Below are 10,493 nucleotides of genomic sequence, written 5' to 3'. Positions count from 1 at the left end.
CCATCTCTCTATAGAAGCATGATAGGTAGTCTTCTTTACCTTACTGCTAGTAGACCTGACATTAGTTACAGTGTGGGAGTGTGTGCTAGATATCAAGCTAATCCCAATGAGTCTCATATGACTGCTTTGAAAAGAATCATTGCCGACTTTGGTGTGTGGTACAGCAAGGACACAAATGATATCTTGGCCAGGTATTCAGATGCTGATTGGGTTGGGAATGCCGATGATAGGAAGAATACTTCAGGGGGTTGTTTTTATGTGGGTAATAATCTTGTCTCCTAGATAAGCAAAAAGCAGAATTCCATCTCATTATCCACTGTAGAGGCTAAATACATTGTTGTCAGTAGTTGTTGCACCCAACTTCTATGGATGCAAAAACTCCTTCATGACTATGGTATTCGTCAAGAACGCCTCACTATCTATTGTGACAATACCAATGCTATCAATCTCTCTAAGAATCTGGTTTAACATTCTCGAACCAAACACATAGAGATTCGACATCACTTCATTTGTGAGCTTGTTGAAGATGGTACACTTACTGTTGAGTTCATTCACACTGATGATCAGAAGGCTAATTTGTTCACCAAACCTCTTGATAGCAAACGGTTTGAATTCCTTCGTCAAAACATCGGTGTTATCTCCATGGAATGATCTCCTTTTCTCCTCCTCCTTCCTTATGCATTTGCATCTAGTTTTTATGCATTGCTTTGTTTGATATGTTTTTGTTCGTTTGTTTTACAGTTTTGTTTTATTTTTCTTTCATTTATAAAAAAATAATAATAAAATTGAAAAAAAAAAAAAACAGTGTGTGTTTGTGTACATTGGTACTTGGGAACCTTGAATGGCCAATGAAACAAAGTTTTCTAAACTTTGTATCTCTTGTAGCTTAGATGAGCATCTCTATGCACAACTAAGCAAGTGAGCTTTGTGGCTCTTTGTTTGTGATGAGTAAGATTAAGTTATCTCTTGTACTTAACACTCGTATCACTCTTTTTGACGGGAAGGGCTAAAAAATCCTAAGAGAAAGGCATAAATAACCATCTCACCACTGTTGCCCGCCAATCATGAAATGATATTTGTATGTTTCGGCATAGCAAAAGTGCAATGTCAAAAAGCTTAACATAATTGGGTATTTCTTTTCTCTTTCTTGTTTGCCTATGCATGATATGCTTAATAAAAGAAAATATGCAAAGAAAAATTAAAGCAAAAAGAATCAAAATGCTTTAAAACATGATTGCAAGCGTATATTTTAGGAGATGTGGGAGTTATAGGATGTACCTCGAAGGTGATAGTCCCCATCAAGCAGTTATGATCGTGTGTGAGTTAAATTGATTTACTCATATCTCAAACTGTCATAACATAGAGACACTTATGCAATCTTGCGATGTTTTTCACACACAACACGCAATATTCTTTGCTACTCTTGATACATGTGCAGGTACAATGTGATTTGGTCATCACAAGATTTACATGTGTTAATGTATGCTCACTAAACTGTCTTAACTTGTTTTTGAAATATAAAATTGGTTGGACTTGTTTGTTTCATTGGTTTTCCTAGGTCATCATATCTTGTCTTATTTACTAATCCGCTATGCATGATATTGACATGATATTGATATTTGTTTATTATAACAAGGTTTATTCATAATAAATCTAATTAACTACTTGGGTTTAAAACTTGTTAATTCTATCAACTATGGTCTAAATTTCCCAACAAAAACTTTTCCAAAGAAAGACCCTGTGGGAAAAACTATTGGCTTAGAAAAAGGAGTACAGTATTCTTGTACCACTTAGAGTGCCTTAGGATTTCCCCATTAAAAACTTGCAAAAGAATATCTAGTGGGAACAAACCTTAGTGAAAGAAAAAGTGCACAATAAGCACATACCCTTTAAAAAATTTACTCCCCCTTATGAGTAAATGGAACTTCCACTATTCATGATAAAAAGATCATTAAGTTGACACATGCCAATGTTGTGCACTATCTTCTTAAAATTCACAGTCGATGATGGCTTAGTGAATATATCAGCTAAATTATCACATGATTGTATCTTCTTGACATCAATATCACTGCTCTTTTAGAGCTCATGTGTATAAAAGAATTTTGGTGCAATATGCTTGATTCTATCACCTTTGACATAGCCTGTTTTAATTTGAGTGATAAAATCAACATTTTCTTCGTATAATATCATTGAGCTATTTTTGATTGATGATAATCTACATTTTTTACGAATATGGTGAATTACTGATCTTAATCAAACACATTCACGACTCGCTTCAAGAATTGCCATAATATCTACATGATTTGAAGTAGCAGAAATTGTTTGCTTAATAGATCTTCATCAAATAGCAATATTGCCACAAGTAAATAAATATCCTATTTGTAATTGGTCTTTGTGTGGATCATAAAGATAACCCACATCAGCATATCCAACTAACTATGGATTTGATTCATTTGGATAAAATAATCCTAAATTAGTCGTCCCACGAAGATAACGTAATATATGCTTAATTCCATTCCAATGTCTTCGAGTTGGCACAAAACTATACCTTGCTAGTAAGTTAACTACAAATGCTACATCAGGTTGTGTTTAATTTGCAAGATATATCAAAGCAACAATTGCACTAAGATATGGTACTTCAGGACCAACTGTGTCACACCCCAAATCCCAAAGGGTCCAAAGCGTGAGAAAGACGTCTCAAGTACCTATAAATTTTTTTACTTTTTGACAATTCAATCTACATAAATCCTATCAAGTACCAACATCAAGAATTATCATAATAATTCCATTGAATATACTCTCAAAGTAAGTCAAAGCTCTAAGCATTAATTACAAGGACCATTGGCCACAAAAGAATAGAGGTCTGAATAAATAATTACATATCAACAGCTTGTCCCATTATTGGGAATGTAGTCACAACCACTATAATATACAAAAAATGAGTCTAGCCTATTCTAAGATGTACAACATCAAATAACTCCATTACAAAAGTTCAGCCTCCATCAGTAGTTAGTCTAACTATTATTCGCCACCAAAAAGCTATCTCAAAATATTGTTGCCTACACTGAAAAGTTTATAAAAATAATGGGATGAGATAGAGCCTAGTAAGTAGCATAATTAATGGGGGTGCGGGAAATGCTAGTTTCAACTTCAATAATAATAATATGACAAAAATGATTAAATAATGAAACATAAAGTTTCTCAAAGTAAATACCTTGAAACTATATACTATAATCTGTGAGCACTAACAATATAATTTCCAAAATAATAAAATCTAACATACAGCAGTTTATCACAAATATACCACACTACCACATAGACCGGTCAAGGGATCCACCCATTCACAACTGGCATGATATTGTCCTCTCTGGTATGCAGACTCTTGGCCCTATGGACAGCAGCCTCACCCATACCCTCAAGCTTTTTCTCTCTCCCCATGGGCAGTAGAGAGAATACGTCAAATAGGACCTCTCTTGCATGTGGTCTCTTGGCCTGATGGACAGCAGCCTCACCCACACACAATCAAGAAACCTCTTCCCCCCCATGGGTAGTTGGGAAGAACGTGTCATCCAAAGTGAAAGGGCACTAACCTGGATTTGATTCCGTTGTCACAAAGACTACGAGAATCAAATCGGGTGATCATCGGGAAGTCACACATGGTATGGTGTTAAAACCACATAAAGCTCACAGGTTACATATACTTTAAAACATATAGTTTTTATCTAGGTAATTTTAGGAAAACCTTAAATAATCTAACTTCCACAAGGTTTGTAAGGTTTTCAACTTCATTCTTGTCAAAAAGATTTTATATCAATTTCCCAATAACAAGGCAAGATAAGCATCTTTAATTTTCTAATATATCATAAAATCCATGATTTCCTTATCAAAGATTAATAAAAGATGCTCATTTTTCCATATCAACAATTCATGCATTTCCCCAAATGCAATACCAAATATGATGCATTTTCATATATAATAATATATAATAGGGTCACAACACAACACTTTTAAGAAAACATATATCCATATATAATTTTTCAAAATGTGTTTGACCCAAAAACATCATTTATGAAACATGGTTATTTTCCAAAAATATCACATTAAGAAGCTACTTACCTCGCAACCACAAAAGCCTAACTCTCCAAGCTCCAAGGAGATTAGCTAGAACCTAAAAAATATCAAGTAAGCCTATCACAATAAGCATAGAGCTTGAAATCGTATCTATCTACAATTTAGGATTTGCCAAATAAGCACTTAATTAGGTAAGCCTAGTTTGTAATCTCATCAATAATAATATATACCACTTCCAAAGTTTCTCAACAAATTGATTCACAAGGCATCAACTCCAATTTATAAAGTTAACCCATTTAATATCATCTCCAACATTATGACTAGCTTCCATAAAATTTACACCACATTATTAAGAGACCCATGAGAGCAAAATCAAAATATCCTCCAATACAAGAAATTTAGGACTTTAACTAAATCCAAATAAAACCAATGACAATGGAAAAATTAAATTTACCAACCATCACATATCATAACTTAAAACCCCTAAATTTTCCACCATACATAGCCCTTAAGTAGCCATTTTTAGCACAAAATATATACCCACTCATCAAATAATTCCACCAATACAAAACCCATACATAAAAACACATAAATATCACTTCCAATGCTCATAAATCACATGGTTATCATTATTAAAGCTTAGATACAAATAACCTCAAGCAAAAGTGTAAAACCCACCAAAAAGATTAGAAATTTTTACCTTAAATAAAATGATGAAGATGCTTAGGGGTTCCTAAGTATTTTTCTGGTGATCTTGCCGGAAAAATGATGGTGAGATGGTGTGGTTTGGAGTGGAGGCCTGCGGGTGAGCTTGAGAAATGAGTGTGTTTAAGTGAAGAGAAAAGAAAGAAAAATGAAAGAAAGAAAAGAGAGAGCCGGCCAAAAGAGAGAAGAGATAAGAGAAAAAAAGGAGTGGTGGGGAGTAGGGTTAGGTTGGGCACATGGGAACCCAAAAAATTTGACCTTTTTTTTTTATTTATATATATATAGGGGCTGATTGGGACGTGACAAATTGTTTGTTCATCACCTTCTTGTGGTAAAAAAAAACCTTTCTTGACATCAAGTGACCGACCTACCATTGGAGTGCTCAAAGGATGAGGTTTATCCATGTAAAAGTGCTTCAAAACTTTTTCAGGGTACGTTGTGTTAGGACATATGTGATTCATGTTAGGAACATATGTCAACATTTTATGTAATTGGCTAATCCATTGACAAAATGCCCTTTACTTGTATTTGGGTAGATCTAGGATGTGTTTAATGCTTCAAGAAATAAGGTTTCAAGTTCAAGTGTTAAAGCCATGCAAGTCTGTCCAAGAAACAAGTGAAGAAGTGTTGGTCACTAAAGCTCAACAGCTAGTATCTACCAAGGTTTAAAAAGTTCTTTCTGCTCGAGGCTCGACAACTACTCGATAGATAGGGTATTTGTCGAGATTTATGAAAAACAAATTTTCAATTCTGATTTTTATCCAATTTGTGAGTATGTGTTCAGATTTTCTTTTTTCACAACCTTAAACATATATAAGAATTATTTTAAGGGCCGTCACAAAGAGCACAATTGCACAAGTGTGAAGCAAAGTGTTGTTCATGCAAATTATGACCGGAAACCTAGTTTGCCCTAGTTCATCTTGAAGAAGCTGTTGTGTTTGTACACCGTAGGGTTTTGTGACTAAGCAACTTCATAATCTTCATCGTGTGATGAAATGAAGAACTTTGCAGCCAACATCCTTCTCAAGTTGGTGATCAAGTCACATACTGGGATTCGCGCATCTTTTGGTTAGTCACGTACTAAGAGCCGTGCAATACAAGGAGAGATTGTCACTACAGAACAAATCCAATTGGGTATTGGGGTAAGGGTTCAACTATAGGTTGGTATAAGGTACTGAGATTTTTTTACTTGTAATTGTCTGTTGTGATAATAGTAAATTCTCAAGAGTGGTGACCTTAAAATCACCCTGTGAGGTTTTTGCCTTGGAGGTTTTCCCCATTTATAAACAAATTACCGTGTCAACTTTATTTTCCGTTACATTTTATTTTTAGTTGGTGATTTGTTTGTACTACCACAGACATTGCATGTTAATTTAATTAATTAATAAATTTGGGTAATTAATCAATTAATTTATCACAATGGATCAATACATTCTTGACCTATCACGTTGATTGATGAACAAGAATTCTATTTGGAAACTGTTCAATTTTCAGGTCAAGATAAAATTTTGTCATACCAAGATTTTTCAACTCAAATTAATTCTTTAAACAATTTGTTGTTTTTGTCATCTCTTTTGGAGTCAATATGTCTTTAGTAGTTAGTTTGTTTCTAAAAAAAAAATTACATGAATTTTAGCAACATTCTATGTGAGTCAATATGTTATTTTGTAGCATAATATTACTGTAGGCAAGAAACAAACCTAATAATGTTCAAATGTACGTGACTTAAAACCAGCTGCACAATAATCGAAGTAACATTCCCATGTTCGTATGAATTTTTCATCAAATCCAAGGGCAATAATTTTGCTGGACACAGACATTAAAGGCCCCACATCAATTAAAAAAAAAAAAAAAATCATGTAGTTAGCTTGATATCATGATCAGCTTTGCAATGTACGTACAATAATCATAAATTTGCCACGTTCCCATAACAAACTTCTTCCTTTTCTATTTTCTATAAAGTAATAATAACATGTGCATGTCCTCATCTTCAACCTGTAACAAAAACATGTGCATGTGTTTTCCAAAAATTGATTATTTTCTGTCTAATATTCATAGCATGTTTCAAGGGTATACGGCTATATGTTTAGTGAACTTCATAAAGGACTAATATTACTAGAGCGGCCATCTTGCACTTTCAAATTTGCCTTATTTTGTAGAAAGCAATTGTCAATGCTCTAGCAACAATGGGCGTTGTTAAAAAAATTAAGAGCCCAAATCTCTTCAAAAACTTGCTCTTCGCCACCAAGACCACTACCTTTGTTGGATCTGTCACATCTGACTTCCGATTATGACACAAGACATAACATTGTCTAGATCATTAACCACTCTACTCAACTGCCGAAATTGTCCTAATCGAACCAACCATGTGCCGGTCAAAGTTTTGGTGAGTTATCTCCACACACCCCATGCGCCAGTAGGAATCCTACTGACGTCACATGTGACAGCATCATTACCACGTCAACCTCCATGTAAGCCCTAGATGACGTCATCTACTATGTCATTGCTTATGTCATCACGCTTATGCCATTGTTTTCTTTAGCACGTTTATGCCATCCGTTAACGCCATCATTCTTACGTCAGCGTTGAATATCCTCCACCAGTTGGCAGTTGATCGTTGACTTTATGTTGACTTTGACCAACCGTCGACCTTTGACTTTTCTAGGTTTGACTTTTTGTAGTCTAGTTGTTCCTTACTCAGTTTTTCACGTAGATTTCATTTTTGCAGTCTATTTCTGCATATTTTTCTTCTAAATGATGAATAAGGTTATGTCTTCTTCTTATTGCAACAATCGTCGTCAAGAATCCAATAAACGATTTTGCAATTTTTGTAAACGTCTTGGCCACAATATTGAGAATTGCTATTGTCGTCGACAATCCAATAAAAGATTTTGCAATTGTTGCAAACATCTTGAACATAATATTGAGACTTGCCAATCACAACAAATCAGCTTAATCATTATTTCTACTGTTGTTGCTAACATTAAGAGTATCCAATCAATGACTCTCATCTCCACAAAGTCCAAGTCTTCTAGATCCATTATCACCATTTCCATAGTCAACTTGCAAAACATCATCGCTAATACCATTCATATGGTTGACAATGCATCTTTTTCTTCTTCTCTCTCAGTTTCATCTGGTATGTCTCATTCCTCTTGGCTTATGAATTCTGCTTGTTGCAATCACATGACACGTCACTTGTCATTATTTTCTTAACTTGAACTTGCACCACACCCACTTAATATTCGTACAGCATATGGTTCCACAATGTATGGTCATAATATAGGTTCTATCTCAACCTCCAACCTTTTGATTCTTGGGGTCTTTAATATTCCTAACATTTTTTACAATTTATTTTCTGTGGGAAAATTAGCTAAATTGGGTTATCACATTACCTTTTATTATTCTTGGTGTACTTTGCAGGATCCGAGGACGACATAGGAGCTTAGGACCGGTCATTGAGTTGGGTATATGTTTCCTAAGGACAACCTTTGTCTTCCACCTATTACTCCTGTTTCTATTACTGCAATGGATTCTTCTATACCTTCTCTTACACTTTGGCATGCCCGACTTGGTCACGCATCTTCCTCTCGAACACAACACTTAGCTTCTAGAGGTTTGTTTGGTTCAATGTCCGAAAACTTTTTGATTGTGTTTTGTGTCAGTTAGGGAAAAACTAGCTTTTTCTTTCAATACTAGTGAATCAATGTCTATTGATATCTTTTTCCTAATTCATTCTAATGTCTAGGGGCCTTCTTCTATCTCTAGTATTGGTGGATCTCAATATTTTGTTATCTTTGTTAATGATTATTCTCACTAGAGTTGGATTTTTCATATGAAACATCGTTTTGAATATTGTTATAAGTATATTTTAACTTTGCAAAAGTGATTGAAACTCAATTTTCCAAAAACATCAAAAAATTTTTATCTGAAAATGCTCTTGAATACACTTAGTATGCTTTCCAAGCTATTTTGCATTCCTATAGCACTATTCTAAGTACCTTTCACCAAAAAGGTAGAGCTAAACAAAAAATTCATGATATTTTTGATAATGTTCGTGCTATCCTTTTCTCTATCGAAGTTCCTATTCTTTTTAGGGAAAAGTTGCGTTCATGTTGTTCAAGCTATTAATCGTACTCCCAGCACTGTTGTACAAAATTTAATCCATATGAGCACTTTTTTGGATCACTTCCTGACTATCACAACTTATGCTCCTTCGGCTATGCCTATTTCGTTATTATTCAACCTCATGAGCACAATAAACTTAAGCCTTGATTCAAGCTTTGTTGTTTCCTTGGCTATGCATATCATCCCCAAACCTCAAATTTATCTATCATGGCATTAAGAACGTATCACTAAGGGCAGCAATATCACAAGGTAGTAATATCAACAAAGTAAGGTTAAACACAAGCATCAATCCAAATCTCATGGCATTCAACAATGCATATTAAAAAACTCATGCTCCAACACTCAAATACATGTCATATGATTTATGCATGACTTATCTCACTTACCTTATTGCATGCATCATAGCACCTATGCATCCATGTATGTTCATATTCATATGCATGCTCATGGCATTCAACCAACAAAAACCCTAATCATTCATCTAAACAATAAACAAAACAAAACATGTTAAACCATTGACACCGGGACTTAAACATATGAAAAAACAGGCTAAATAGAGACTAAACATGTGAAGGAAAGGAACTAAAAAAAAGGAAGAATGCAAAATTTGGTTTCTAGACACGAGTGTGCGTGTGCATCCCAGTTGTATGCATACGCATACTATGAGTATGCATAAAGCATGTGCAAGCTTACACGTCTGCTCAAACCCAACAACATAGAATATAAATAAAGCAAAACAAGTAATTTAGCAACCTATTATGCTTCTTGTACAAACAAAAAACTAACCTAAACTAACATAAGTATATCAAAGCAACAAAACAAGTAAACAAACAACAAAATAAATAAAGTGAAGAGCCAAAGTTTGAATCTTTACCTCGACACAAGAACTCTCTAGAGCTTTGATTTGACCATTCCCCTGAGTCAATCTAATCAATGACAAAACCAAGAAGGTTAGTAAACTTTAGAACTCAAAGGCCAAGACCAAAGTAGATCCCAACCAAGAAAAAGTTGACTTGAGGATGTTTTAGTGTAAAAACTTCCTGTTTGATACACTATTTTCTAGTGAATTTTCTATATTTCGTCATCCTTTATGAAAGTACATTTTATATATTTTTATAGTGATCATATAAAGGTGTGGGGCAGTTTCCAAACGATGTGGGATTTACTCTACAATAACTTATGTCCAAAAGCTTTCCTTTCATAGTTTTTGGAACCCTAGATGTGTGTGCATACTCAGGGTATGTGTACGCATACTTCAAACTTCAACTGTGCATGCGCATACACATGTATGTGTATGCATACTTAGGGTTTCCAACTGCCTTTCTTTTCCAAAAGTAAGTTTATTTTTCCAAAAATTAGTTTTTATTTTCCAAATTTAACTTCTCAAGTCAAGATATTATGAGATTGGGCCCTAAATTAACCTTGGGCCTTAGAGTGACATAGTCATTGGGGAATGGGGGCTTGTGTTGTAAAGGGTACAAAATGAGATGTCTTCAATTCTTTCTCTCTTAGCTATTGTCGTTGCCAGTAAAAGAGATCTTTTTTTAGATGGATGTCAAAAATGTCTTCCTTAATGGGAGCTTAAGTGA

General features: G+C 34.5%; 1 long non-coding RNA gene across 2 annotated transcripts; it reads right to left on the bottom strand.

The window, feature by feature from the left end:
* Positions 1 to 2,764: 2,764 nt before the first annotated feature.
* LOC142626372 (uncharacterized) lies at positions 2,765 to 4,972 on the bottom strand. 2 transcript variants are annotated; one of them, XR_012842496.1, is made up of 3 exons: positions 4,772 to 4,972; positions 4,117 to 4,168; positions 2,765 to 3,617 (listed from the first exon to the last, which is right to left on the bottom strand). It is a non-coding gene; the product is annotated as an uncharacterized LOC142626372 (long non-coding RNA). The 2 variants fall into 2 exon arrangements; XR_012842495.1 differs by lacking the exon at positions 2,765 to 3,617 and having other exon boundaries at positions 3,867 to 4,168.
* Between the last annotated feature and the right edge of the window lie 5,521 nt (positions 4,973 to 10,493).

Source organism: Castanea sativa, chromosome 2 (genome assembly GCF_040712315.1).
Source record: "Castanea sativa cultivar Marrone di Chiusa Pesio chromosome 2, ASM4071231v1".
Classification (NCBI taxonomy): domain Eukaryota; kingdom Viridiplantae; phylum Streptophyta; class Magnoliopsida; order Fagales; family Fagaceae; genus Castanea; species Castanea sativa.
Note: the sequence above shows the minus strand (reverse complement) of the source record. Positions and strands in the feature narration are given on the sequence as shown.